We start from the raw sequence: 7,882 nt of genomic DNA, 5'->3' as shown, positions 1-7,882 counted from the left end.
GATCCGGCAGGAAGTCAATTCCGCCTGGCATTTTCCTAGAGCATCTCCGGATACCCTTGGTAAAGGGCGCTAACCCGGAAAATCCAGAGGTGGCAGTATCTCCGGCTAGAGAAGTGATGGCAATCATTCCGGCTTGGACACAGCCTTTCCTAGACTACCTCATCGATCAGAAGTTGCCAGAGGATGAGGTCCTTGCGCGATAGATCATCAGACGAGCAAGATCCTATACAATTGTGGATGGATAGCTCTACAAACGAAGTGCAACAGGAGTGTTTCTCAAATGCGTCTCTAATCAAGACGGCATTGACATACTCAGAGAGATCCATGCAGGGGATTGCGGGCATCATGCCGCCCCCATGTCACTCGTTGCAAAAGCTTTTCGGCTTGGGTTCTATTGGCTTACAGCTAAAGAAGATGCTGACAAGATAGTCAAGACATGCCGAGGTTGTCAGTACTATGCTACTCAACCAAATGCTCCAGCCCAAGAGCTGAAGACCATACCTATCACCTAGCCGTTCGCGGTCTGGGGGCTCGATATGGTTGGTAAGTTAAAAAGATCATCTCCTGGCGGTTTTGAATATCTCCTGGTCGCTGTTGACAAGTTCAGTAAGTGGATCGAGGCAAAGCCAGTGAGAAAAGCCGACGGTGCTACGGCACTAAAATTCGTCTGCAGCCTCGTGATGAGATTCGGCATCCCACACAGCATAATCACAGATAATGGCACGAACTTCGCTCAGGGAGAATTGAAGGATTATTGCGAGACAGTAGGGATTCGCCTGGACCTTGCTTCTGTGGCTCATCCACAATCCAATGGTCAGGTTGAAAGGGCTAACGGTCTCATATTATCAGGAATTAAGCCACGCCTTGAAGAACCGCTGCGACGCGCAGCTGGAGCTTGGGCTGATGAGTTGGAATATGTCTTGTGGAGTTTACGAACTACCCCCAACAGATCAACAGGATTTACCCCCTTCTTCCTGGTATACGGATCCGAAGCCGTGCTCCCCTCCGACATCATCCACGATTCACCGCGAGTTTCCGCCTATGATGAAGAAACAGCTGACGAGGTCAGACAGCTATCTGTGGACCTGATCGAAGAAGCTCGGAACCTAGCCGACCAACGTTCCGCCATTTATCAGCAGAAACTCCGACGTTATCACAGTCGTCGAGTTCGGAACCGCTCTTTTATGGCTGGAGACTTGGTCCTCCGCCTCCGACAGGTGAAAGACCATAAGTTGCAGTCTCCATGGGAAGGACCCTTCGTCGTTAGCAAAGTGCTTCACAATAGATCGTACTACCTTGTCGATTTCCGGGAGCTAAAGGACACACCTGCTAACTGGTACCGGCAACGCAAGCGTGAGGATCCGGATGACATCTACGACGAGACAGATCGTTCTTGGAACATTGCACAGCTACGTCCTTTCTACACTTAGCACAATTTTCCGAGTTACAAACTCTGTAATAGTTATACATGATCAATGAAATAAAGCTTTTGGTTCACTCTTTGAGTCTTTTACCTCCTTTACTTTTTCAGTTTTAGATCGTGTATGTTTTCCGACTAAAACCGCAGAGCTGGATATTTCCGCCTAGACGTGTATAAAAGTTGTGATTTTCAAAAATCGTCCTTTAGGACGTAAGCTTAAGTTTTCTGATGGAAGTGTTTTCTGTTGCGAACTCGTGGATTCCTAGTAGCGATTTCCGGCACCTACGTTGGGGGCTTGTTTCCGCGGTTATTGACGGATTGTCATTGGGCTTCGTCACCGCTGGCGAGTGTTTCCGGCTAAGGTCTTCCGGCTCGCGGAAGGTCAAGCGAGCAAGCCGGAAAACAATGAAATCAGCACTTGCTTTCCGATAAGAATGAAACATGCAAATAATATTAAAAGGATAGCGGGATAAGTGTTTCCGCCCATGCGCAACTGTTTCGTTCCTAGCTACTTAAAAATTTAAGTTATATTACAAACCCACTCCGGGGCCAAAATTATGCAACATTGTTTCATTGTTTCACAGGAACTCTACTCGGAGTCCTCCTCTTCAGATTCCTCATAGGCGGAGCCGTCGCCATCGCTGTCGCCGGAGCCGATGTCGGAGTCTTCGTCGGTGCCTTCTTCGGAAAGCTCAACGCTCAACCCGGAACCTTCCGCGTAGTACTCCGGCTTGCCTTCCTCCTCATCTTCCACGTCGGAGAAACCCTTGGGCAGATCGTGCTTGTGGTACCAGAACGAGTGGTTAACTCGCCTGACAAACAGCTGATCAAACCCTCTGGTTTCCGCGAGGATGGCGCGCATGTTGGCACCCTTGGGAGTGTCGCGCGCAACATCCGCGAAGTTCAGGGAGGGGAAGTGCGCCTTGCAGGTGGCCAGAACAAGGGAGGCGACTCTGCGAGCGGAAGACTCTTGCCAGTCCTTGATGAACTCCGGCACTTGCTGCATCAGCTTGGTCATCGTATCAATCACTGAAGTCTTGGCCCTCTTCAAGGACAAGGTCTTGGCGATTCCGCGACATGCTGCGAACAGCTCGTCGATGGAGCTCCGCGCTTCGTCGTATGCCTCCGTCCTCTTGAGGGCTGACTCTTTGTTCCACTCAAAGCCAAGGCTTGCTGTGAACAATTAGGGGATCAGTTCCTTCGCGGACAAAGCAACGTGCGGTGAAGTCGGAATCCCAACAATAAAGGATGCTGACGGAAGATCAGTTTGTCAATGGCCTCCGCCTCCGCTTCTTGGACCTTGCTTTTAGCCACTAAGGTTTTCACATTCTGTTGGCTCTTCTTCAGCTTGTCAGCAAGTTCCGCCAAGTCACGGGCGTGCTTCTCGGAGAGCTCCTTCCTCACCAAATTCTCCTTGTCGGAGGACTCTTTGATAAAGGCTTTGAGGGATTCATTCTCCGCCTCGAGCACTTTGACTTTGGCGGACAGGTCATCGAAGGCGGAGTGCTTGGCAGTTTCTTCTGCAGGAGGAAAGTCACACATGTTATGCATCATGAAAGGTTATATCAGGATATAGATCAAAACTCGGAGCTCGTACCCTGAAGGCGGGTCTCCAGCTGCTGGATAGCCTTCTGGCTATTTTCCGCGTTCTGGCGCAGCCCCTCAATCTCCGTTATCTGCTCAAGCACGTGAACGCGCAGATCTTCATGCAACTTCCGTGTGTTCTGAGAAGCAGTCAGGAGTTAGCCGGATATTTAAAATTCTGGGGGCTGGCGAGGCATTCAAAGTCTTGAAGGTATAAAATTTTAAATTTCCGCCTAAGGTACACATTGAAGAAAGCATCGGCTAACACATGTTACACGTAAAAAATGTCTGACCCAATGCTTGGGGGCTAGTGTTACCTGGCGCACGTCCTTGTGCTTAGCAAAAAAGACCTTGAGGTCGTTCTCAAGGTCGGTGAGCTCCTGCATCTCCGTGTTCGCAGTCCCCCACACCTTGTCCATCATGGTGGAAACTTCCGCGTGGCGTTGTGCGAGGGAAAGCTTTTGCAGAGACGGGGTAGGTTGAGGGTCAGTTTGGAGCGTGCTGGAGGCATGAATAAGCTGCACCTTCTGCTCATACTGCTCCGCCGTAGGCTCGGCAAAGGTGGCACTTGGTTGTTCAGGCGGAGGCGCAGACGAGGAGGCGCCCTTGCCGGAATCGCCATGGCCAGCGGGGTCTTCGGGAAGGTCATCGATGTTGATGACGTCCTTGGGATCCAGCTTGGTGGCGGATGAGGCTTTGGACGGAACTTCCACTTCCGGCGTAACGGGGATAGAAGCCGGAGATGGCTTGACCTTCTTCTTGAGGGCTCTTGGAGCCTTGGGGGGCTGGCTTCCGGAACTTCTGTAAAGGAAAAAAGCAAAATAACTAAGTAAGTGCTAACTCGTGATAACAGAAGAATTTGAATTCGGAAATCAAGCGCTTACCCGGAAGGCTTGAAGAACTGGTGGATGTCGGGTTGAGCTCGGTTGCTGGTGTCGATAAGTTTGAGGCGTTTCTTCTCCGCCTCCGCCTTCCGAGTAGCCGCAGTGCTAAGCACTTCGCGGGCGCGTTTGGCTGCAGGGCTGGAGGGAGCAGCTCTCTTCCTCTTGGAGGGACGCGGGGCATCAGGAGCTTCCGCCTCCGATGCGGCTTCTGGATCCGTGTTGCCCATAGAAGGGACCCGGACAAGAGTTCCGAGTTCGCCTTCCTCGAGGGCTTCGAGCTAAGTCACAGGGCCAACACTTAGACAAAATTTTGAGTACAAAGAAAACAATGGACAAGTCAAGATAACATACCGCGGTTCCGGAACCATTGATGTGAATATCCTTGTTGCACACGTGAACATGAAGTTCACGCGGAATCTTGATGAGGAGCCAGATCCTCTTGTCGATGGCGTCGGCGGAGAGATTGTCCTTCGTGGCGCGCATTGGGTTGTCGCGCCCCGTGTAGTGGAACATCAAGTGGTCCCTGTGCTGAAGTGGCTGGATCCGCTTGGTGAACCAAGACAAGGTAAGGTCTTTCCCCGTCAGCCCCTCCTCCGTGAGCTTGCAGATCCGCCTAACAGCGCGGGTCAGCTGAGGCGACTCGGAGAGGTGGGGGCATTGCGTCCATGCCGGAGTTTCGCTGGCGGGGCAGTTCTTGAATGGCGGCAACTTCCTTTCGCCCGCCGGGTCGGAGACGTCCTTCAAATAGAAGAAACCCCCTGACCAATACCGCGCGGATTCGTGGCGAACGGTAGGTGGGTAGACGCGGCCAGGGCGGAGCATGAAGGTGATGGACCCGCATGTCGCCAGCTCGGAGGTCTGGCGGATCTTCTCCTTCTTGACGGAGAAATAGTATTGGAAAAGAGAGAGTTCGGGAGGTACCCGGAGATGGCCCTCGCAGAGGGTGACGTGGTTGCTGATCGCTAACACGCTGTTCGGAGAGATGTTGTGGGGCTGGAGCCCATATACCTTCAGGATTTCCGAGAAGAAGTCCGAAGGCGGAAACGAGAAGCCTCGCTCCACTAGCGCTTTAGTCAGCACCATCTCGTTATCTTGGGGGGCTGGAGCCAAGGAGTTCAGAACTGTCCGCCAGCTTCCGGGTTGCAAGAAACCTTCCGCCTCCAAGTTTTTCAGTTCCATCTCCGTGGTGGTGCAGGGCCACCATTTCCCTTTGGCCTCTGAGTCTCGCTGACGAGCTTTGGATTTCTTGGCGGTGTTTTCTTCCGCCTTCTGTTCTGCTTGCTCCGTCCCGGAGGTTTTCTCCGGGTTAGCTGAAGTACCCTCGGCGTCCTTACCAGAATCCTTAGTGGGATCCAGTTGGACTGGGACGAAGGGAGGAGGGGCGGAGGAGAGGGGCGTTGCCATGATTGGATCGGAGCTCGGAGGCGGAGTCGCAGAAGACATCTGAAGACAAAGAAGTGGCGGAGAACAAGACTTAGTCGGATCCACATCGTCATCCTAAGGATCATCCCTACCAGCTACGGCGAAAGGTTGAAGCTCGGAGAACTCACCGTGATGGATTCCGCGGTGGTCGGAGTCGCCGGCGACGAGGATTTCGCACGGTGGCTCGCCGAAGTTAAGAACTCGATGAACTACGCGGTGGTGAAATTGCTCCGGCGAAACTCTGGCGAGTTTTCCGGCAGACTCCGGCACGGCGGAGGAGGAGCTCGTGGGCGGCGCTTCGCAGAGAGGTGAAAGAGGGGGTGAATGGGAGGATTAGGGTTGACGGTGGATATTTATAGGCTGCGGGGAGGAGATTCGTGCTCCGCATCCTGTGGTCGGAACACAAGCGTCGCGCCGTTGGATGCGTGACACGTGTCCAAACCCTAAACGGTAAAAATGGCTAAGGATAAGTTACCGTTCAAATCGCGCGAAAATGGCGCCAGAATTGGCGGAACCGTTTGAGTCTTTTAAAGATTCCGGGTAAACGCGCGGAGATAAGCAGTTCTCGTTCGCGAGCAGGGGAGTAACCCGGAAACACGTTCTGATTTGTCGATGGATGAAGTCCCGCAGGATGAGAATATTTTCCGACTAAAGGTTGGGAAAGAAGAAAATGAGAAGTTGGAGTTCTTCAAGTTTCTCCGCGTTACCAACATTGTCGGAGACCATGAGGGGCTAGCAAGGCGGAAACAAGAGGTGAAACTCGGAGAACTCTGGGGGCTACTGTTGTGGGTATACTTCATGGGTGTATCATCGACAGTGCCTAGATCCGGCAAGCCCGGGTGGCCCACAGATGGTGATGTGGCATGTGGCCCATCGGGCGGCCCAGTTGCTGTTGATCCTGACGGATGACGTCCGGCCCAGGAGAAGGGAGCCGGATCCGACCGACCTTAAGGAGGAACCCGGATCCATGAAGGCCCATTAAGGAACCCGGATCCGGTACGACGTAGATGGGAAGGCGGATCCTTGACGTGCACGGCAAGACATTGTACCGTAGTTAGGTAACCTGTATCCGGCTAGAACTCTCCGTGTAAACCCTAGATCCGTGCGCCTTTATAAGCCGGATCCCGGGAGCCCTAGAGGCACAACCACAACTCATTGTAACAATGCGAAAGCGCCCAGATAATTCCAGACAAGCAGCAGTAGGCCCTGTCATCGTGCAGGTGTTCCGAAACTGGGTAAATCGCGTACCACCGTCCCGTGTGCACTCCGCCCTATGGCCCCTACTTCTTCTCCCCCTCGTGAGGATCCCTCCTTCGAGGTACCGTCGATTAGGCAACTACAGTGTCACATTAGCTCCTTGCAAGCTGGCACCACCAAAAGTTCATTATCTGCAAAAAATACAAATAAATTAAATCATAAATGGTTGAACGGATTTCTTCATACTTATGGCTTGATTAACACATACACAATCACTAATGTGTGAAAAGCACATCAAACAAAAATTCATGTCTAATAGTAGTATTTTATTTAAAAGATGTACGTTCTAGCACAACGACAATGACATATGCAGTCTACGAGTTAAATCTTGTAGAATCTCATCTTGAAAATATGTCAAACGAGGTCATTTGTATTTAAAATACGTTTACCAAGTAAAACTTCACATTTACATTACTTGCAAACGTATATGGCTCAAAAGTTGACTTCCTACAGCCAAGAAACATTTTCTTTAACTAAACTTTAATTATTTGTTATCTACACACCCATGGTTGTTACGAAACAATTTGCACATATAAAATCAACAAATCTCTACTATTAATATTGGTTAAAGAGTCATAAAGTATACTTCACATAAGACAAACGCAACACCACCGTGGTTTTCATGTAATTTTACTTCCAAAAATATTTGAGTAAGTAGATAGTGCATGTAATTTTACTTCCAAAAATATTTGGGTAAGTAGACAGTAGAGAGGGGGGGCACTAATAGTAGTATTTTGTTTAAAAGATGTACGTTCTAGCACAACGACAATGACATATGCAGTCTCCGAGTTAAATCTTGTAGAATCTCATCTTGAAAATATGTCAAACGAGGTCATTTGTATTTAAAATACGTTTACCAAGTAAAACTTCACATTTACATTACTTGCAAACGTATATGGCTCAAAAGTTGACTTCCTACAGCCAAGAAACATTTTATTTAACTAAATTTTAATTATTTGTTATCTACACACCCATGGTTGTTACGAAACAATTTGCACATATAAAATCAACAAATATTGGTTAAAGAGTCATAAAGTATACTTCACATAAGACAAACGCAACACCACCGTGGTTTTCATGTAATTTTACTTCCAAAAATATTTGGGTAAGTAGATAGTGCAAATAATATACACACCTTGATCTTTAGTATGGAGGTAACAAACACATAGTAGTATTGATACAACTATATTATAAGTCAGTACGACTAAGAAATCAAATTTTGCATGAGACTAATTCCTTCTCTAAAAGAATACACAAGCATGCCCTAGCGTTGAGGCACGAGGCATGCGCCGTGGTAGAGGATGGAGATGAGCTC

This window comes from Lolium perenne, chromosome 3, assembly GCF_019359855.2.
Source record: "Lolium perenne isolate Kyuss_39 chromosome 3, Kyuss_2.0, whole genome shotgun sequence".
In the NCBI taxonomy this organism is placed as follows: domain Eukaryota; kingdom Viridiplantae; phylum Streptophyta; class Magnoliopsida; order Poales; family Poaceae; genus Lolium; species Lolium perenne.
The sequence above is the reverse complement of the archived record's forward strand: the minus strand, read 5'-3'. Positions refer to the sequence as shown.